Source organism: Manis pentadactyla, chromosome 6, assembly GCF_030020395.1.
Source record: "Manis pentadactyla isolate mManPen7 chromosome 6, mManPen7.hap1, whole genome shotgun sequence".
NCBI lineage: Eukaryota > Metazoa > Chordata > Mammalia > Pholidota > Manidae > Manis > Manis pentadactyla.
In genome coordinates, this window is record NC_080024.1 from 28,829,677 (window position 1) to 28,851,890 (window position 22,214).

General features: G+C 47.3%; 1 long non-coding RNA gene across 1 annotated transcript in view; it reads right to left on the reverse strand.

Annotated features, from left to right (window-relative positions):
- LOC118929821 (uncharacterized) overlaps nt 1-18,791 on the reverse strand; it is a 114,253-nt gene extending 95,462 nt beyond the window's left edge. The window contains exon 1 of the long non-coding RNA XR_008998197.1: nt 14,576-18,791. This is a non-coding gene — a long non-coding RNA (uncharacterized LOC118929821). The remainder of the gene's footprint in view (nt 1-14,575) is intronic.
- Nucleotides 18,792-22,214: the final 3,423 nt, after the last annotated feature.

Below are 22,214 nucleotides of genomic sequence, written 5' to 3' on the forward strand. Positions count from 1 at the left end.
TTCTGAGACAAACCTGCCAGAGCGCATGCCTGCAGTGTCCTCCACCAAGCTCTCCCCCAAGCCCTCTTGCCCTGGTTTCACGTCACCGCTGCACACTCCAGATTACAGGGACAAGCGACAGGCAGTAGGCCACTGAGCAAGGGCGCCAGTCGTTCCTGAGGACCATAGTCTGGGAGCATAGTGAACAGCAGAGGAGGTGTTTCTGTGAGTCATAGCAGCCTGCAGGGAGTTGAGAAGCGGCTGGAGGCACCTGAGTACAGAGCCTGGGCTTGGCCCTTGCCCTGCCACCCAAAGGGCATGGGCTGGAAAGATTCTGATGGTCCACTTGGAACCTTTCAAAAGCACCATTTAAACTCAACTTCTCAAAGAAAGAATTTGAAGAGACTAGAAAAAGTGCTTCTGGTCAAACATTTACCAAAGGTGAACCATGAGCCTCCTCCCTAAGACACACCTAAATAAGTTCACACCCAGATTCTTGTCCTCCCCCTCGGGAAACCAACAGGGGCTTACGCGAGTTCCATCCAAAGAACAACTGGACTTCATCCTCACAAGAAACCTGCCGCAGTGCAATGTAAAAAAGTAATGAGTTAATGTTTCACTGAACCAAATGGGACACGTGATAAAGTCAGAGCCTGGATTCATCTGATTCACCAGACAGGTCAGCTTCCCCTAAACTGTAGTAAGCCCAAATCGCTGGGTAACTCCAGGAAGTTCTGGCATTATTAAAGAGAAGAGATGCAAAGACGTTTTCAGAAGGGTGGAAAGAGACACCGTTTTGTTCATCTCTCCCCTCCCTCAGGCGATAGTGATTTGAATCTCCCATAATTGATTCCCTGTCCTGTCCTTTGATGATGGCTCAAGATGATGGCTTTAATCAGTGGTTCCCACATTAAGAACACAAACACAAAAGCAAAATGTGAGGATCCCATCCTAGACAATCAATCAGAATCTCGCTGGATGGGGTCTGAGTATTTGTATTTCTTAAAAAGCTCCCTGGGTGATTTCCATGCATTCTGAAATCTAAGAACCACGACATTAAATGAATCCAATTGCCCTGAAATAAACACTTCCTGGTGTACTGGCGGCCCACAGTGGAAGGACGCCAGGAGGAAGAGGAGGGCCTGAAAGGTCTTCGCTGCCTCCAGATAACAGCTGTTGCCTCCGTCCTTCCCAGCAGACACAGAACAGTGCTTGGCACTTGCTGCTCATGGACTGCAATCGTTTCCATAAAACTTGCATCCCCTTTATTTTCTTCCAGGGTGTGGTTAGCTTGTATTTATCCAGTGTATACCTTCACTAGAAAGCCTGGTGAATAGTGGCCAGATCACGGCCGCAGGTGACTAAGCTGGCCTACAAAGGGAGCCTTGTACTTCACTTTCCATTTTTCCACCCCTCCTGGTTATGCTCCAGTTGTCCTCAAAGGCAAGCGTGTGAAAGTCTGCTCCCAATTCAGGCCGATCCAATGAACATGAGTCTCATCGCTCTGCATAGGTGTTTAAAATGAAAAATCACCAGGTGCTCCTTGCCCAGAAAAGCCTGGGAAATTCAGGAATCTTGACTGTGTCCAGATTTGCCTTAGTTCATTAGAAAAATCAGATTTTAAAATGAACCATAGTCCTTCCAAATCTGGACACATATTGAACTGATGATGTTCAACCTCAACTGCCATTTCCAGGTGGATGGAAGCTTAGATAGTTCTTCCCCTCTCCTTCCTTTATAAAGTCAGTAACTTTAATGACGACCAGTAGTCCTCATTGATGGAGGACTTTCCTAAGGGTTCCAGAGCTTCACAAACAATGTGATCTGCCTGGACACAATGCTTACCACATGGGGAATACCCACAGCAGCCATGACTTCCTGCAAAATCGCTGTAGGAAGCTAGCAGTGCTAAGGGGCCGAGGCAACTAGATGAACTCCGGTCTACCTGCACACATCTACGCCGCACACATACCCAAGCCCGGCTAGAGGTATTGTGCTCTGACCTGGGACTTGTTCTAAGGCAGCATCATTAGAAACTACATTTCTGATTGGGAAAAAAAAATGTTTCATACTTATTTTTATTACTGTATTGGATTCTGATTGGGTAGAGGATCTCTCTCCCATGCTGATAAAGGTTCCTGGTACATAAGGCCCAGGGAGCCCAGGGCAAAACACACCCGCAGAAAGATTAAGTTCACCTCCCTTATTTGCATCTATTCCTCCATAACCTGGGCAGAAAAGCCTACCAGGAAGAACATACTGTTTCCATAGCTGAGCATATAGAAATTCTGATTTATGTGCACTGACCTTCAATTTACCTGGACAATAGGGAAATTCATTACTCCTCCACCGTTATTTCATACTCCTCTATTAAGAGCTATTTGTTCTAAGCAGATCAGCTAGAGTTCATGAGTTCATACAATATTCTGGACCCTGCCGTACAATCTGAGGCAGCTGTTGGTCTGGGGAAAATTCCTTCAGCTTCTGTCCAGCCATTCCCAGACAGACTGACACAAGACTCACTTTCAGGGACTTCCATGTCCTCCTAGGATGGTCTGTTGTTTTGAAGCTGAAGAGCTGCTATTAGCACAGCAATTTTGTCAAATTAAGTTTGAGCTAAATTATCTCAAATGTATAAAAGAATATCTCTTGCTGTATTATGGAAAATTGCCTCCCACATTACAAGGCTTTGCAAAGCAGGTATTCATTTTGGGCCCAAGGACATCCGAGTTGCCTTAGCTTCCCTGCCGCCTCGTGCTGCCACGCGCTCACAGTGTCAGATTCTTAGGACACTGCAAGTGAACACTGTTCTGAACATAAACTCGACTCTTTCCCCAGTAGGACCGCCGCACACATACCCAAGCCCAGCTAGAGGTATTGTGCTCTGAGAGTCAAGCCTTTTGCAGAGGAAATAACTTCCAATTACACAGGCAGGGAAGAAATTTGAATTCTAAACTGGGTCAACCTCCGCTCATGTCCTCCTCACCGCTGCCCGTGGGTGAGGCAGCGGAGGAAGCGGCCACAGCAGCCCCAGCCCCCGGAGGAGATGCCTGACGACAGCCGTCCCACGAGGGAGGCCCTGCTCGCGCACTGCCACCTGCACGCCGAGGTGAAGGGGGGATCGCGGAGGCCGGGCACTGCGGGAGGCCGCCGAGTGCCAGCGCTTGTGGCCAACGTGTGTCGGCATGTTGGTCCAGTGGACAGCAAGCCCTGAAACCGAGTCCTGCCCCAGCTGCCCCGAGCCTGGGTCCCAAACACCGAACGGGCAGTCCGCTCCAGGGTCCTTCTAATGAGGATTTGACAAGATAAAAGTAAACATTTTAAAAAACAAAAATTATTAGTTTTGGCCTCGTTTGTTCCACCCATTCTTGTTCTCCATTCTTTTATGTTTTTGAGGAATTACCACAAAGCACATCCCAGGCGTAATAACGTTTTATGCCTTCATGCTTCGGCACACACCTAAAGTCATCATTTTTCCTACGTCACAGTGCCTAACTATATGACTAACACACCCAACAAAATTAATAGTAATTCCTTGTTATCATCTGATGCTCAGTTTCAAATCAGATTTATCACATTGTCTCAACATCTTTTTTTGTTGTTGTTTTATTTGTTCAAGCAGAAAGGCCCTTACAAAATAAAATGAGAATATGTGTTGTCCCACCCCAAAGGCTGGATGAATTGTAAAGGGCTTTGGTGCCCCTGCCACTCCCCTGCCACCTTCTTTAAGGCACAGGTGTCCTCCAGAGGACAGCACCCCCATTCCAGGTAGGCCTGGAGGCCTGTCAGGGCAAGTCCCTTCCTCCTGGGACCTGGAGCGCAGGCTCGGCCAGCAGGACCTGGGGTCCCGTGGGGGAGCCAAGTGCGCACATCCAACTGCAGCCCCTGAAGTTATCGGTCCCTTCCTGGCCACCTGCCCTGAACTCTGTGCTTCCCAAGACCTGTCTTTGCTTTTTTTCAGTTCCTGAAATTCTATCAACTATACAACCAATGGCCTTTCCCTTCAAGTTAACCAGAGCTGGCTTCTGACACAGTGTCTCCCACACAGTTTCTCCCCTTGATCTATACATTTGCAATCTTATCCCAACCTGTGCACTCAATGGACACTACAGCGTGAGCACACAAGGGTGAGCCCTGCCAGGGGCCATGGCTCCTGGCCTCTGTATTCAGAAAACTAGGAGGAAATTTTTCTTGACTTGAGAAAAGGTACTTCTTCAGGAGCTTGTTACATCCCTAAGGCAATGATCAGGACTTATCTTTGGGTGCTGAATAACTGACTGATTGTAACAACCCACTCAAGAAACAGGGTTGGTTCCTACAGAGCTGAGTAGAGAGAGAACCCTTTGTTTGCAGGGATGGCAATTTCCCCCAGGATTCAGAAGGTCCCGCCTGTTCCCTGACACCGTGTTGAGACCCATTGCGTTAGCTCCTGAGCCAACACCCTGGGCCTCACAGGCTGGTTCCTCGATTCCTCACCCACCCCCACTGTGCCCTCACCAAAGATTTTAGAACTCAAATGTTCTCTGTTCAGTTCTATATTGGATGAGTATTTCACCTGAAAGTGTAAGATATTCGTGCAATAAAAATTAAAAGACACAAAAATCTGTGAGAGTGAGGGATGTCCAAGAGAGTCCTCCCACATAAAAGACTGTCCAGATACTTTCTAGAAAATGCCATCATTTGCAGTGTGGTTAGCTGTGCAGATTGCTGATTGTTTTGTTCATCAGATATAAATGGCTAGGCTATTTGATTAAGATTAATTTAAGACAGGCAGGGACCTAAGATGTTCTCTCATTATGGTCAACACTTTTCAACTTTAATTTCTCCTTAATAAAACTTCTGCTCTCAGGCCACAAAAAGAGATAATGGAAGAAATTAATTTGCTGCTGCACCATGAACATTTTGCTGGCACTAGAGCAGCCATTCTCAAATTGTGGTCCCTGGACCAGGAGCAGCAGTGAGGTACGTGTTAGAAATGTGCATTCTCGGATCCCACCAAGACCCTGGGGGTTGGGGCCCATGGATCTGTGTTGTAACCACTCCCCACCCCAGGGAATTCTGATAAAGGCTGACGTCTGAGACCCATGAGATGCAGAGAGGTCTGCCAACGAGTGAGCCCCCTGCCTCCCTGTTCAGCTGGCCAACCTTTCAAGAGGCCTTCTGCACGCCAAGTACTCTCTTAGATGCTGAGGATGCAAAGATGACAGAAGACACAGGTTTCACCCTCCAGAAACACGGTGAATAGGGTGAGGGCAGCATGGAGGCAAATACGGCCATGTCACCCAGCACTCTTGTTGCACCTGTTAAATTCCTGGCTCCTCCACTTTGATGCCTGCTGACCTTGGGCAAGTTACTTAACCTCTTAGAGCTAAGAGGCCCCAGTTTCCCCATTTGGCCCTTCTATGGAGATCAGCGTAGTCATTAAGTTATGGGGCAGTTGTGAGGTTTAAGTGATGTGGACGAGGCACTAAGCCAGGGCCTGGCACACAGGCAGGATGAATCAAGGTCAGGTCCTGCTACTTCCAGGGTGCAGACAGAGAGCATGCGAGAGGGTGTGGGTCAGTCCCACCGGGTCCAGAAGAGCTCCCAGGGAGGCGGCATGTTTGAGGTTGGTCTGGGAAGGTGAGTCGTTCTATGTAAAGGAAGCGTGTGGGCCGGAATCAGGTGGCACCCTGTGCTTGATCAGAAATTCTGCAGCAGGCCCCGAAAGCGCCAGCAGATTATCTGGCTACCATCTTGTTCTTGTCTACAGTCCTGCCCTGCTCCCCTTTGGAACCATTTTAAGGTCAGAATCACCTTCTGCAGCCCCTGGACTTTGTGAAGGTCTAATGCACCACACAGCAAATGCCTAAGCCGTCTCCCTTTCTGGCTTCCTCCCCGCATTGAGAATGTAGCTGCAACGAGGACTCCACCGCATGCCAACCTCAGCACCTGCCTTTCAAGCCTCCTGTCAAGAGTTTTCCTCAGAGCCGTTCCTCAGCAGCCTCTCCTGCTTCTCCATCAGTTTGCAGAGAAGCAGGAATGGTGGCTGTCCCCTCACAGAGAGTACCCTCCTCCCATGGAGAACCGTCACCCCCTTACCCCCCCACCAGGACCCCGAAGTTGTCTGAGGCAAAGTCTACTCTTTTTCCAAAATGATTATTTTCTTCTTTTATGATTAACTTAGAACCCCAGCCACAAGCCCCCGTGCTGCGTCGTCTCTGCGGGTCCACGGCCCCTTCATCAGGAGCCTGGGCCTCCTCCTCCTCCTCGGCTCCTTTCATTTTGGTGGCCCACTGATTGGAAAAGAGTGGCCTCCTTTTCCCCTAACCCCACAATTGTCACTGCCAATCAGGGCACTGTGAGGACACACAATGGCGTCCCTGTAGCCCGTGCCACGGGAGCCCTTTGTGCTTCTCCAGCCGGCCATGGGGGCAGTCAAGTCTCATTTGGAGACTTAAAAACACAACGCCAGAAGCAAAACGCTAGCAGAAAAGCAGAGAGAAAATACAAGGAGAGAAAAACACAAAAAGCACACCGACACACACAAAGGAGAAGAGAAGAAAGAAAGAAAAAGAAAACACGGTAAAAAGGAGAAGGTGAAGATGAAAGGGAAGGCGGGCAGCAAGCAAATGCTGCAGAGGAGAAGGAAACCTGCTCTTGGGGAGTTAGCCGGGACCCGGGGAGAGGCCCAAGCGGCTGCTGCCCTGCAGCCCCCCCAGAACACAAAACGGGGCTCCAGCTTAACAGCAATTAGCAGTCTGATCGTGCATGGAACACTGTGTGCCTTTAGAGGATTTTCCCAACTTTCCTTTTTTTTTTTTTTGGTCTTCCAAAATAAAGGGGGTGGGAGGCGGAAGGCAGGGGCTGGGGGAGGGAGGGCGCCTGCTGCCAAGGTCCCCCCAGCAGCCGGGGGGTGGGGAGCGTTCAGCCTTTCTCTTTGACAGGTAAATTGGATTTTATTCTCTGAAGCTGGTAACCAATTACAGAGGGTATTTTTCTGTAAGAACGTGACATATGGCTGCATTTTAGAGTCACTGTTTCATTTGTTTCAAGTATCTTTCCAGCAGCCTAGCCCTTTTTGCAGCCCTGAAGATGCCCAGGCCTTGCGGACTTTTTCTATCAGCCAAACTTTTATGTCCAGGAGGGTTTTCTCTGCTTGTAAAATTAATATCCCAGGTTAAACTTGCGGCCAACCTGTAAAAAGCAGCCTGCCCTACTCGCCGGAACCCCTCTCAGGCCACTCTTGGGCTGGTGACACCACCTGCTTCATGTGCCCCCCCCTCTTCCTCTCACTGATCCCTAAAACAATCGGAAATGCTCCCTGCTTATGAGAGCTGGAGGTACAAGGAGGGCTCTCGGGGGCAAAGAAGCCACCTGAAGTTAGGCTGGTCTCCTGGATGTCCAAGTTCATTCTCTGCCTCCTCTCCCACCACGCTGGCCAATTCCTGGACAGTGCAAAGGCTCACCAAGGCCCACTGGCCACCAAACAAGGATATGCATGTGTTGCTTTTAGAACTTTTCTTGGCAAACTGTAGCCCAACACAGCCAGTTCATAATTTGTATCCAATTCACTCTGCTACTTGTGTTTTTTATTTCCCTCCAAATACATTAACTATGCCTTCCTTTCCCTCTGGCTGGGTAGGAGCAGACTCCTAATTTTTTTTTAATAAGCTATGGAGACATCCACTCCGCGCAGGGTTTATGTAAAATCGCCCCCATCTTAGAAACACAGCATCAGACTTGACCCAGGACTGCCTCACTGTTGGGCCTCCTTTGCTGTTCTTCCATCAGTGATGTCAAGGCCAAGGAAACTGGGGGCTGTTCCCAGACCTTTCCAGGGATAGTGGGCGTCAGGGCAAGCCAGGAATGTGAAGACTGGAGTTCTCATCCACATCTGGCCAGGAAGTCAACAATGACAATGGGCAGGTCCCTCTAGACACAGCTGAGCCGTGCGGGGTTCAGGTATAAAGGGGATCATTATGCCCGCCTGAAGGCAATACAGTGAGATACCCTCACCAAAAGGAGGCGCCCTGGCGCACAGCTGCCAGGCACGGGAATATGTCCAGGCTTGCCACCCTGCCAGCACCAGTCAGGAGGGTTCCCAGAGGAGGCCGCTGGGCAACCATTTCTTTCTCATTCCCTCCCTACTGCGCTGCAGGACTGTTCCCTGTGCCTGATGGCTGCCTTGTCACACTCTGGCCCCCTCACCTCCACCATCACCCCCAAAACAGGGCATGGCCTGACTCAGTTAGGAAATGAAAAATGGAACCCTCAGATGATGGCCTTGGAATGCAACAAATACCCAGGTCGGGAAATGCAAATCCCAGGGAGGGAGGCGTTATTGAAACAATGATGATTAAGCTTCCTCTGAAGGCTGTGTTCTAGGCCTGAGGTAGGGAGGGGAGCTGATTTCCATTCCCCCGGAGTCCATTCGCCACAGTGAGGGAAACTGCCTGCCTGGCATGGCAAACAGCAAGTGGGTCCCGACTGGGGTCTGGGCAAGGGGCGTGTGATGCCAACGCTCCCTCCAGGCCCAGCCTGTGCTCTGGGAGCCCCATTGGGAACCCAAAGCCTCCAGTATCGCCAAAGAAGAAGGCCCAACATGGTCTTGGTCAGACATGGGCCTGATCTGGCCTCAGCCCAGCTGAAAATCTCTCGTGGCTCCCTGGGGCCTTGAGGACACAGTCCAAGTTCCAAGGCGTGACCCGGAAAGCCCCTGAGGCTAGGTGTCCTTTCTCTTTAATTTCATCTCCCGCCACCAGCCTGTGCATCTGCACAGAGCCCACACTTGGTGCAATGCTCAGCTGTTGCCATCTTGAAATTCTGAATAATTTTTTAACCATGGGGCCCTCCTTCTCATTTTATACAGGGCCCCAAAAGTGTGTGGTTGGTCCTGCCTCGCTCCTTCGTCCCCCATTACATTCCTCTGACACCAAATTTGTAACAGCTCTCTGCAGTTTTTTGCAGGTCCTTCTATTCTGAATGTCCTCCTAACCTCCTGTCTCTTTGCCAGGCTTTTTGTCACTGTCAAAACTTTGCTTACATGCCCTCTTCTCTGAGACTTCCCTCATTCCTCTGTCCAAATAATTTATTTCCCCTTTGCAAATGTCCACTTACCAGCTATCACAGCCTATGATTATTTATTTCCTGCCTCAATTTATAGATTATGAACTCCATGGACAGAAATTGTGTCTTACATGGTGGTACCAGGATTTCGAATGCTTATTTGAGTGACATTGAATCAAGTGCTATGCTTAAGAAATAAACATTTATTGACTGCATCAAGTTTTCACTACAGAGACCACATGGGTGCTGTGCGTGCAGATTTATTGTGACTCAGTGTCCTCACTCTAGCCTCACTTGCGTCCTTCAGGTCCACGGAGCAGGTCACCACCATCTGGGACCAGTGACGCATCCTGTTAAGTGGTGTCCCTTTGACACCTTCCCACAGAACTTTCTGCCGGGACAGGCGTGTCCTGGAGCTATGCTGTCCAGTACAGGTGCCACATGTGCCCCTGAGTGCTCAAAACACTGTAGCCAGTGCAACTGAGAAATTCAATGTTTCATTTTAATTAATTTAAATGTTAATAGCCACATGTGGCTAGAAGCCCCCACGCTGGACAGCACAGCCGTCCATGATACTGCTGAGCCTTGTGAGGGACCAGGGGGTAAGTCTGCTCACAAACCTTGTTCTTCACAGAGACTTCGGTGCAAATTACAAACCTTTGGGCACCTCCTGAGGAGAAAGGTTTTCAGCTTAAGAGAAAACAGTCTTTCTACACACGTTCTGCTGATGACCACAGTTTGGGGCTCCCTGGTGTAGCATATGTGGTCACACCTGTGAGATGAGAGGGGAAAAGCCTTCCACACCTGGGAGGGAAATACTCATTCCAGTCAAGGGTTCCCAGTTCCAGTCCAGGGCAATAAGCCTGCCCAATCTACGCTGCTTTCCTGCACTAGGGCTCTGACCCACGCCCACCCACTGCGGCTCTCCACAGGGCCTGCGGGGCTGCAGCTCCGGGCGGGACACCGGCACGGGTCAGCTGGGTGCTGGGTTGTTAGAGACTTTGAAGGAAGTGGAGAGAGAGAGAGGACTCCATTCTGAAGGTGCATTGTTTCGGTCAGTGAGGACTTCTGAAATTGATACAGGTAACAGGAGAGTACCTAGGGACAGTTTCAAAGATGACAGCAACTGGGTGAGTAGAAATCACAACCAATCTCAATGGGCGAGAATCAGGGCAGTGCAAGCAAATCCCAAAAGAGTGAGTCCCGTGGCGTCTTTGTGTTTAAAATGATCCACAAACTTGCAGAAGAGAGAAAGCTCCTCCAGGATTTGAATTATAATTCTGAATTATCATCACCAAAAGGTAGATTACTTTTCAGGCCTCCAAGTAAAATGTGGGTCTTTCCCTCACCTTCACCGCCACCATCCCCACTCTCTGGGCCCCCAGGTTCCCGAGGAGCACTAACTGTTTTCACGGGCAATGCGAGGAGACCAGCTACGCCTCAGATGGGAAGCAGGATGAGAACCAGGGATGTGATGGCTGAAACTGGGGGGGTTTCCCTTAAAGTTCTGCTGAGTGCATTTAAAAATAGGCACACAGATTCTTTCTTGAGATATAAAAATTCAACATGAAGGGTTCTTCCTCATCTTCTCTGAGAACAATTGGTCAGGTGACTCTAAGGTTACAGAGGACTCAAAATGGCTGTTGAGCAAAAATATCCTTTACCAGTCAATCCTTGGCTCTAGTGCTACATTCAAGGGGCTTGTATGCAAAAACCGTAACTCAGGCCTTTGACACCAGAGGCATCACTATTTGTCGGATGTGACAAGGAGCAAAGTTTAGAGAGCAAGCAATACAAGAAAGAACATAAATCTGTACTAGGTTACAAGTTGCAAACTCCCTGCGCCATCAGAGTTGGGAAGGCAGAGGTCTCTGTGGGCTGCCGTCAAGAGGCAGGGTCACCAAGATGACGGGCAGAACCCTTCCCAGGGGTGGCAAGTTGCAGCCACCACACTGGCCTGAGGAGGCTCCTGTAGCTCAGAGCTCAGCAGTGGGGCAGGGAAGCAGGCCCAGGCGGGGCTGCACCAGGGAAGCTGGGGACCTCTGAGGTTCAAGGACACAGTCACTGCAACCTGTGTCCCCACACCCGACCACGGGGCTCTGAGCTAAAACACACCATTCCCTTCCTGCACCCATACCCGGGCAGTCCCCCACTGCTGGCCATGGTTCCTGTCAGTGACCCCCATCCAGGGTTGGGGTACCATGGACACAGAATAGGATAATGGTCAAGAAGATTTCAGAGCCTGCCACCAAAGGGACAGGGATTCCCAGCTCTCCTATTTATCACAAGCTGTGTGACTTTCAGCAAGTGACTCAGAATCCCTGAGCCCTTCACGTCTGTCTGTCAAATGCAGATGGTAACGGCTCCCTTGCAGGATTATTATGAAGATGAAATAAGATTAAATAACAGATGTACAGTGTTAAGCAAACTACTTGGTACTTATTAAGCCTATAATAAATGGTAGTGATCACCACTGGCAGTATCTTTCCTAGAGAAGAGGTGGGAAGCCTGGTTAAGAACCACTGTCCCTTCTCCACTCTTTTCTTTTCTAATCTATGGGCTCGTTGGCCACTAACTATTTTCATTTTGACAAAGCCATTTGCAGTACCGTTTTCCTGCAGTGCTTTTCAAACAGCAGAAATTTGAATGATCTACTATTTTCATAGCAATTTGGCTTAAATTTTTTGTCTTTCTGAGACCAGCAGAACAGGTTAAACTTAAGGAAAACTATGCTGTCTCATGCAGAATTCAATTTAGCATCTGGATTGAACTGATCACAATAAATCTGAAAAAAGAAGCAGCGAGGAAACCACGTGCCGTCCAGAAGCAGCCAAGTCAGCCCCGAGTGGACAGTTTTACAGAGCACCTATGCTGCTGCATGGAGATGGCCGCCTGTCTGTGTGCACTCATTTTTATAGTAAAAACAATTTTCATCAATAAGTATTCCTTAAATAACCAAAGAGATAAAGGTAAGCACTTGGATCTAGAAGTATGTAGAAACTTATTTTTAAATGTGTGCAATTTGCCAGGTATATAACAGATAAAAGAAAGCATATTCAGATTATACAAAGATCACGTAAAATCCCATTAGTGACCATACCAGATAATGGGCAATTTATAGGAAAAAGAACTTAAATGGCCGATAAACACATGAAAGGTATGATGGACTCTTAGGCAGTAGTTAAAAAGAATGCATCAGCACAGAGTCACCATATGATCCGGCAGTCCCACTTCTGGGTATATGCCCCAAAGAACTGAACACGGGAACTCAAACAAATCTTTGCACACCCTGTTTACAGCAGCATTATTCATATTAACCAAAAGGTTGAAACAAGCCAAGTATCTGTCATAGATAAACAAAAGGTGGGACACACCTACGACGGACTGCTACTCAGCCTTAAAAAGAATGGAAAGTCTACCACACACCACAACATGGGTGAACCTTGAGGACACCATGCTAAGTGCAATAAGCCAGTGACATGAGGACAGATACTCTATGATTGCTTGTATGCATGGAATCAGCTTCATAGGGACAGAAAGTAGAATAGTGATCACCAGGGGCTTGGGGGACCGAGGAATGAGGAGCTGGTATCTCATGGGTGCAGAGTTAAGCTGGGGAAGATGAAAAGGTTCTGGACATGGATGATGGCGATGGTTGCTCCACATTCTCAGTGTGATTCATGTCACTGAACTGTGCACCTTAAAATGTTGAAAATGGTCAATTTTATGTTATGGCCATCTAACAACAATTTTAAAAAAAAGTATATCCAAACTTGGGTTCCAAGATAACTTTCTTTTTTTATCTTTAATTATGCTTAAGGAATATCTTTCCTTCCCCTCTCATCATTGAACTTCTTCAGTGTGCCTTTACTGTGAAAAATACAAGGGAAATTTTAAAAAGAGTGAGACAGACAAAGTACGAAGTCCAAGTGAAATCATTATGTGAGAAAGGTTGATTGCAAGATTGGGATGTACAATATTTTCCGATGTATGTTAAGGAAAAGAAACATATCGTATGTGTAAAAGCGTAGAGAAATATCTCTACTCCAAATGGGTCACAAAAGTTGCTTCTGAGAAGGAGAATGTGGGGTAAGTGGAACTTCTGATTTATCTTTATTGTTGAATAGTTTAAAAATAGATCCCCAACTCTCCAATTAATACCAGGGGAGGAAGGCTGGGGTTTCCCACCCAGTGGGTTTGGCAAACTCAGCCTAGAACTGCCATATCTGTGCATCGTCTTGGTATCATTATAGCATGACGGTAACATCCTACAAGGTGAAAACAGGCTAATACATTCCCAGGGTATAAGGAGACCATTCAGATTGCAAATATTGTGAACTGTTGTCTATAAAAATAAAAGCATATCTGTGAAATCATGAGCTCCAGTTTTTGGTGTGGAAAATATGCCCACCTCAGCTCTTCTTGGGAGGTCACAGCTCAGCCTTGAGCCAGGAATATACGCATCTAAATAAACCAAATTTTACAGGTGTGATGTAGGCAAACTATTTGACTTCTCCAAGCATCAGTTTCCCCCTTGGTAATTGGGTATAACTTCTGTTGGAGGAGGGGGTCATGAGGATTATAAAGCATCTAGCATATACCAAACACCCAGTAAACACCATGAATATAAAATAATGATGGCTCATTTCTTTAAAAGGATATGTGAAGTTAGGTCTTTCAAAAACCAGAACTAAAGTATTTCTCTCCCTTGCGCTACACTTGGCATTTGGGATGCATTCAGCAAACAGGCCCCTGGGCCTTCCCCACGGATGCGTGGTGCTTAAACCTCAGTGGGCATCCAGATGATCTGAGGAGCTTGTCAAACTCCCAGACTCCCAGAGTCCATCCCCAACACCTGTGACTCAGCTGGGTTGGAGTATGGCTCAGGATCTGAATTTTAACCCCAGAGTGCACTTAGGAAATCCTGTTCCAGGAGTAATATTTGCAAAAGGTGAGGCAGAGTTCAAAGGAAACGACAAGTCAGAGATCAGAACGACAGTCAAGAGTCACCTCCCCTGCAAATGGGGCTTTTCCCTCCCTGTTCTCCCTCCCTTCACTACAAGAAAATGACTACTCCTTCTCTTCTCCCTCCTCCAGAGTCTTGGGAGTTGCTGTTTCTAGAAAGGAAGCACTTGCTGTTTCTTGCCAAAGTCTCAATAAAACTTTTTAAAAAATAAGGGAGGGGAGGGACAGAGGGGAAGGAAGGAAAAAAGAAAAGACTTCTTCTTGGCGACAGGGTGGAAGGATATACCGGGGAGCAAAGGACTGGAAAGCTTTTGGCATTTAAATCAAAAACTTAAAAAAAACGTTGCATGTCCCACCTGATGGGCAGACAGACTTTTTTCCATTCTCTGGGACAAAATGCAAAGAGTTTTCCAATTGGGGGAACTACTGGAAATGAGAGAGAGAGCCGGCAGGAGCGAAGGGGGATGGGGTAGAGAGGGAAGCAAACCGACCACCACCAGCCCCAACAACGGAAACCGGGGTGTGAGGGTCCCTTTTTCAGTAACTTCTAAACAAAAAATAAACAAATAAAAATAAAACTCACCTAATGCTTTTTTGGGTTTCCTGCAGCTCTGCAAACACCAACTAATGAATTCATCTGCCCAGGACAGCCCCTCTAGAGAGAGGTAAACAGTTACGGGCTCTTAGGCATATCTGCTAAGTAAACCCAAGATGGGCTGGAAGTTAAGCAGCTTGTGAGGTGAGAGGTGGCGTAAAGATCATTAATTGTATCACGTCTGTAGCTGATAAAGCAAGTCTAGTGGGTGGCTATTTTACAGGGCTTTGGGCAGAAGTTGAAAATTAACATAGCTGTTTTTCCAAGAGATTTGAGATTCCAGGATCCAACCTTATTAACACTAAGGATTCCAATGAAGGGGCGGGGAGGAGAGGAAGCCAGGGAGACGGGGCGGGCGGGGAGCAGGCAGAGCTGCCTGCTAACTCAGCGGCCAATGCAGCCATAACCTGGATTTTTAACTCAACAGACAATGAAGACACCGGCGCCAAATACGATGCTTGTGAATGACAGTCAAGAGAATCACGTGTCTCTCTTTATATCCAGACACCAGCCCACTCTGACCTCTCCTCCATCACTCGTACACTCCCCTCATCCAATGTGCCAAATTATCTCATTAAACTTTTCACGATAGAAAATGTCAAGGATCCACATGGATCCCCCCACCTCAGGTACATGTCATTCAGCCTCAACAATCAGTTCACGGGGAATCTTGTTTCACCTCAACCAGCAGCTCTCAGACTTCAGTGTGCATCAGAGTCATCTGGCGGTTTGTTAAAACACGGATTGCTGGACCCTCCCTCAGAATTCCTGATGGCACAGGTCTGAGCTGGGACCTGAGAATTTGCTTTTTCATGTTCCCAGGTCATACCAGTGCTGCAGGTCAAGCAGCCACGTTGCGAGAACCATTGGTCTTTCCACTCAACTCATGTTTGCCTTCCAGTATTATTATTTTTTTTTTATTAAGGTATCATTGATATATACTCTTACAAAGGTTTCACATGAACATTGTGGTTTCAACATCCACCCGTATTATCAAGTCCTAACCCACCCAATACAGTCACTGTCCATCAGTGTTGTAAAATGCTATATATATATATATATATATACAGCCATTACTTATCTTCTCCATGCTGTTCTGCCTTCCAGTATTATTATTAAAGCCAATCTCAAAAAGCGTATCATTTCATCTGAAATAGTCAGTGCCCTAAAAGATGATACCATTATCACACCTAAAAAAATAATTCCTTAATATCATCAAATATCTAGTAAGTGCTCAAATTTCCAAATGCCTCATGTCCTTTTTTTAGTTCATTTTAATCAGAATCCAAATAAGATGTACTTATAGTGATTGTGTAATATGTCTGTAAGTCTCTTTTAATTTTTAACCATTAAACCCTCCCTCAACTCTTTCATTTCCTTGCAGTGAACTTGTTGAAGAACCTTTATGATTTTTTAAGAGGTGGCATAGCCCCATAGTAAGCTCTCTGGAGTCCAGCTGCAGGCTTGGCCCTAGCACAAGCCTCCTGACCTGGTCAAGTTCGTTCTCTCTTAGCACAGAGGTACTGGTAAATGTTTAACAACCAACTTGGAGGGGGTTGGGGGATGGGTGGGGAATACAAGCCCCGATTCGTAGATTTGCCAATTTCTGTGGTGTAAATAGCCCCACCCTGGCCAATTTCAAGGTACAAACGTGATACCACAAAATGGAGAGTTGGAATGAGAAGTATGCAGAGGAGCACCATTATACGACATTTCCACCATACAGATATGGTAGATGTGAATCACCTCCTGAACACAGACACTAGTGAAATGTAGTAACTAGGAAGTGATGAATTCTGAGTACTTATTACCTTCGTTTTTAACCTTCGTTAAAATGTTTAATTTCTAACCATGACCATGTTGAACCATTAGTTTGCAAAATTCCTGGAAGTTTAACAATCAGCGCTGGCTCGCATGCACACAGCTGCCTGTGTCTTGTCCTTCCCAGTTGTGAAATGGGAGGCAAAATAGCAGGAGCGCCCAGCAGTGAGGATGAAGAAGGCCGAGCCGTAGAGCGCACAGTAAAGACTCAGGCTGCGCCCCTGGTCCAGAGGACACCAGTTAGAGAGGCAGGCCGGGGAAAGCCGTGATGTGGGGCCTGTATTGGACCACGACATATGAGGGAGCCTTTTGCAGAATTCCAGGGGAAGAAGCAGCCAGATGGCTGTGAACTCGGCTGCGTAGGCCCAGGAATCGGCCCCTGGGCCTGGCTTGATCACCACAGAAATCCCAGCCGCCCAGAAGAAATGCACCCTGGGCACGCTGGTTCAGGCCTGCCCCACCCCTCCACTTTGCACAGAGGCCACTTAAACTGTTTGCTAAAATCAAGCCCCTTAGTTTGAGGTAGATCAGGTTACTCAGCAAGGTGATTATTGTTTCTAATGGTCTGCAAACAGGTTCTCAACTGTTAACCCCTCCAGCCTCAGGGGACACTGAGACTAGTCAGCCTGGGCGGAGGCCTGATCAAGTGCCAGGCACTTAGAGGTTTGAGGGAGACTGAAAGGGGGCTGGGTTTAGGAGGGCCGAGTGCTAGAACAAGTTGAAGCTCAATTTCAGGCCAATGGCTCAGCACCTACACTAGATCTTCAAATAGCCTGTGACTCTCTCCTGGTGATCTCAGACTCTGAGGAGGCCCCGACTATAAGCCAGAGGCTCGTGAATCATAGGCATGCCAAACTTGGTCCACAGAGTAAGTAAATAAAAAAAGCAAGATCAAGTGTCACTAAATCCTTCATGCCCATCAGACTGAGTTCTGAGACCACCACTTCCCATCAGCTGGGCACGTTATTTAACTTCTCTGAGCCTTGGTTTCCTTGTCTATATGATGGGGATAACAATGGTTTCTGCTCTGTACAGTTGTGGGGCAAATTGCAGATGATGCATGTTGAGTACTTAGCAAAATACCTGGCACGTAAGTACACAATATTATGTTATTATTTTAATGCATGTAGATATTGTCTATAGTTAATAAAATGCAAATCCATTTAAAAACATTATGTTAATTAATAGTAGCTTTTCCTTTCCATATATTTTTTCATTCAAGAGATATTAAAGTGTTACAGGGAACATCTTTAGGGTGCTTAGGCTTTAAGAAGGGGTCCTCTTGAAGAACGACTGATCAGCCTATTGAGAGGTCAGCGCCTCAAGAGGGCTCAAGTCCATGTAAGGTGACAGTGTTTGGTACAGTTGAAATGGGAAAACGCAACAGGGCTTGGACAGCATCACCTTAGATGTCAAGAAGAGAGAGAGGCAGGGGTCAGGAGACAGGAACTTAGGATAAGGTGGGGTGGGAGGATGTGAAAAGAGAAAACTACTAAGAGAAAAACCATTTAGAAGGATATGATGTCACCAAAGCATTCTTCTACTCCTTGGTGGTCACCACAAAATCTTCCTAAGCAGTCCAACATAGAAAAACAATTAATATTTAACATGAAAACAGGACATTGCTGACACTCAGAAGTGGCTGTTTCAATCTTGCTTATGGCTCGAAAAGCCTGCCCTTAGCTCTGCATGTCATCATGAGTCTCAAGCATACAGATTGGTTAGTCTAATAGATGCATTACCCATGCACTCCACACCCCTATAAAGATATAGGATATTTTGATCACCCTGAAAAGTTCCCCATATCCCCTTCCAGCTAACCCCCTTCTCCCTCTGCACCTCTCCTGTCACCCTGTCCTTCCAGCCCTGCAAGCAAACACTGATCTGGTTTCCAGTTGTTCGTGTTCCAGAACTTCACATAAGCAGAATCACAGGGTATGCGCTGTTGTGTGTGGCTTCTTTCACTCAGCATAATGTCTGTGAGAGTCATGCATGTTGTCACATTTACCAGTCATTTGTTCCATTTGTTGAAGAGTGACACTCCACCGCATGGACCTACTGCAACTTGTGTAGTCATCTGTCAATGGACATCTGCGCTGTTTTCAGTGTTTGATTATTATAATGAAGATGCAAAAAAAATTCACATCCAAGCCTTTTGATGGCATATTAAGTTTCTCTCTCTTTGGCAAATATCTCAGAGTGGAATTGCTGGAGTAAAGTTGACTGTTTATTCTTTCTTACTCAGGGTCTCCTGATCCACTGCCTGGATAGAATGGAGGCAAATAAAATTACGGGGGAAGGAGAGCTAGAATGAGGAGGATGCAGCATTTTAGAGCAAAAGATGCTGTGGACTGTGATTTGGGAGACACCAGCCTCCCACTGGCTGTCTTTGGGTCAATCAGTCATTCAAGTTCAGTCTCCTCATCTGGAAAAGAACAACAATGCTAAAGAGGTAGAAGCTAGGAATGGACACTTTCAGGCAGCCACCCCAAGCATATGGGTCATTATCAGACCTCTTGCCCTGACTTTGAGGTGGGAAAGAAACCTGGTCAGCACCCCATCACTGAGCATAAGTCAGGAAAAGACAATGCTCAGCGTGCATGCTGGGTGAGCTGAGGGCAGAACGAATGAATGACTAGCCTGAATTCGGAAAGTCAGCTCTGTAGCCCCCAGCTCACAGTTTACCAGGGCCAATTTCCCGTCCTCTGCATCCTTTCTCCCTTCTTCTACCACCCAGCAGAGCAGGGGACCCAAGCCCAGATCTCACAGGCTGATAGTATCTAAAATGACAAATGAACTAAGACACAGGGTCGGGGTATGGAGCATGCCACATGCAAGATCAAGGGACGTACAAGGATGCCCTTTCGTCCCTGTAGAGGGGAGCTCTGCCGGTGAGACCTCTGCCCTGGACCCTGGCCAGTGCAGCAGAAGCTGTGAGAGGGCCCTTGCGGCTCACCCATCCCCATCTATGTGGCCCCGTGGTTCCTCCTTCAGGTGTTTGTCTTCCCTGGTGCCCCATAATCTAAATGCCAGGAGAGCAGGGTTTTCCCTCTGTATCTCTTCAAGTGCCCTGGAAACAGTTAGGGTCCGCTGCCTACTGAATGAATTCATGAACCATCCTTCTTGTGGCTTCAAGTCGGGAGGAAGCCCAGGCAACATTTTTAAGGCTGTGCAGGATGGCTGCATTGCCCAAGTGACCAGATGCTGGGATCATTATTTCCAGAGTGTTAGATTTTCCGGCTTCCAATTCCAATATAAATCTCAAAATTCTCCGTCGCTTCCATTAAACTTTTCCCTCTGTTTATAGGCAGGAATATTTTCCCTCTGTGCTCCTGCCTCTGGCAAGATTTTAAACATCATCAGGGTAGAAAAGTACACTGTTCAAAGGAGAATTTCAGGGAAGGGGGAGAAAAAGAGACGGGAATGAAAGCATTATTATTTTACAGACTTTTTTCCCCTGCTGGCCAGGGGGAGTGTCTGTGGCTCTGATTACAATAATTTTACCTGGATCTATTAGCTCTTATTTTATCAAAATGACTTACTCTTGTTTTTCTTTCCTTGCTCCAAAAGGCAGGGCCTTGAGAGGGAGATGGTTTGGCTGCTGTGAGAAACTGGGGAGCAGGGGGGAAGTGGGAATATAAGGCAAAGGCCTGTCTGCTGCTCCGGCTCCTTTGTGAATGCTGCAAACCCTCTCCGATTATAGCGCCCAAGGAGCAGTAACACCCCTGACTTGTATTCTGTTTCAAAAAATAAAAATCAATGTGACCTGAAAAGTAAGCATACTTTACTTTAGATTCTAGGCCTGGCCCACCATTAACTGGGGCTGGGCTTGGACAAAAGGCTCCCAAACTGGGCCCCTCAGGGAACTTCCATGTAGAAGCACAATACAGTAGTAAGATAATAAGGACAAAGAAGTCCATCATTAAAAGTTACAGTGAGAGGTGCAGAGAACCAAGGTGTAGGGATGTTAAGCAACTCAAGGAACTCTGCAGTCGGTGACCCCCAGCCTCCTCTGTCTGTCTCCTTCCCAGGCTCCCAGCCAGAAGGCACAGCCTGGGCACAGCCCCCACTCGCAGTGATCTGCCTGGGGCTCCAGGTATTAACCTGGCTGGGCAGCAGTTCCCTCATCCCTGAAGGGTCTGATGCTTCCTTGCCAGGCCCTGGAGCTCCTGGGGGTCAGGTGTGGATGCTGAGCAGGGCAGGTCGGCAGCCCAATGCTGGCCCTGTGTGCTGCTGGGCATATGTGGATTTGTGTAAGTCACTTAATCTTACTTTCCTGCTATGTTAAATGATGCCAGTATTACCCTCTTCGGAAGAGTCTTGTGAGCACTAAATTAGAGAGTATATGTTAAGCAGAATGCTAGCACGTAATAAGTGCTCAAATAAACATTTGACTGAATAACAGTACAGAATGATTCATGGGTGTTTGTACCATGAGCTGTGACATGCTAGATATGATCAGAAAAGGATCCAAGATCATGAGCTCTGTGGACTGAGAAACCCTGTCTATCTTATGTACCTGGCACAGTCCCTGGCACATAGATGGCACCTGATCAATGCTTGTCTCGTGTGCTATTCCAAATGGAAGGCCGTGGATGGAAAGCTAAAACATCTGGTGATTATTTTGTCCTTTCACTCAACTAACATTTATTTATTAAGTGCCAATTCTGTGCCAGGCATTACAGCAGCCTCTGGGGCGATGAAGAAACCAGGCCTGCCTTCCAGAGGGGCTACTTTACGATCCAGTTGGTGATGGGGGTGGGGAGGAGGGTTGGATGAACAGGAGAAGAATGAGGTTAGGCTGGGTGGGAGGCCAGCCGAGAGGCTCTAGCTGGGGCCTGCCAGGGCCAGGCAGGGCTGAGTGTGGCCAGAGGCTCTGGTTTGGGAGAAAGGCCAGGGGAGAATTCTCAGCAAGTGGAAGGACCTGGAAGATCTCAGGATAAGTTCAGGTTTTCATAGATTTCCTATTTCTGTACTTGACCTTTGGAGAGTGGAAGCTTATTTGCCACATGGAGACAGTTGTTTGGCTTGGAGGAGGAAGCCTCATCTCATTCCAGAAGGGCAGTGGATTGGCGTCAAAGACCTCCATGGACGGGACTCCAGAATCCTGAGAGCTTGTCTGACCCCCGGTGCCCCTGGGAGGAGGAAGCACCTCAACCGCCCCCGACCCCACCCCCAGCCCTTAGCCAGAAACTCTGTCCTGCCCACATCAGGGGAGACTGGGGCTCACACGGGCCTTCAGACACAGGGGACAGTTCCCCAGTGTTATACAAAACACCACAGCCTGAGACCCGAGGCCTGCAGACCTGAGAGGAAGAGGAATTGGGCCGAGCCTTTCCCTATGTCTATGCATACAGTCTACCTAGTGTGTTTCTATTTGTGTCTCCTTAATGTGTAATTAACTATTCCCACTCTATTCCATACCCTCCCTCTCACAATGGTACAGATTTTTATTTATCCATTTATTTAACAATTACCCATTGAGTGTCAACATACTGGAAATACAAATTAAAACAAGACAGAATTCCAGCTTTCCAGCTTGGCAATAGTTATTAAAAGTGAAACGGCATCATGACCTTTGACTCAGCAAGTCAATCTCCCAAGAATTTACTCTAACGATATATTCCCACAGGTGCCAACATTTATATGTAAAAGGACAATCCCTGAACTATTTTAAATACCAATTCAAAATTAAGAACAATACAAATGTCCACCAATAGGGAACTGATAAAATAGATTAAGATAAATCTAACAGGATACTATAACTGTCAAAAAAAACCAAAACATTGATCTTTATGGAATGATA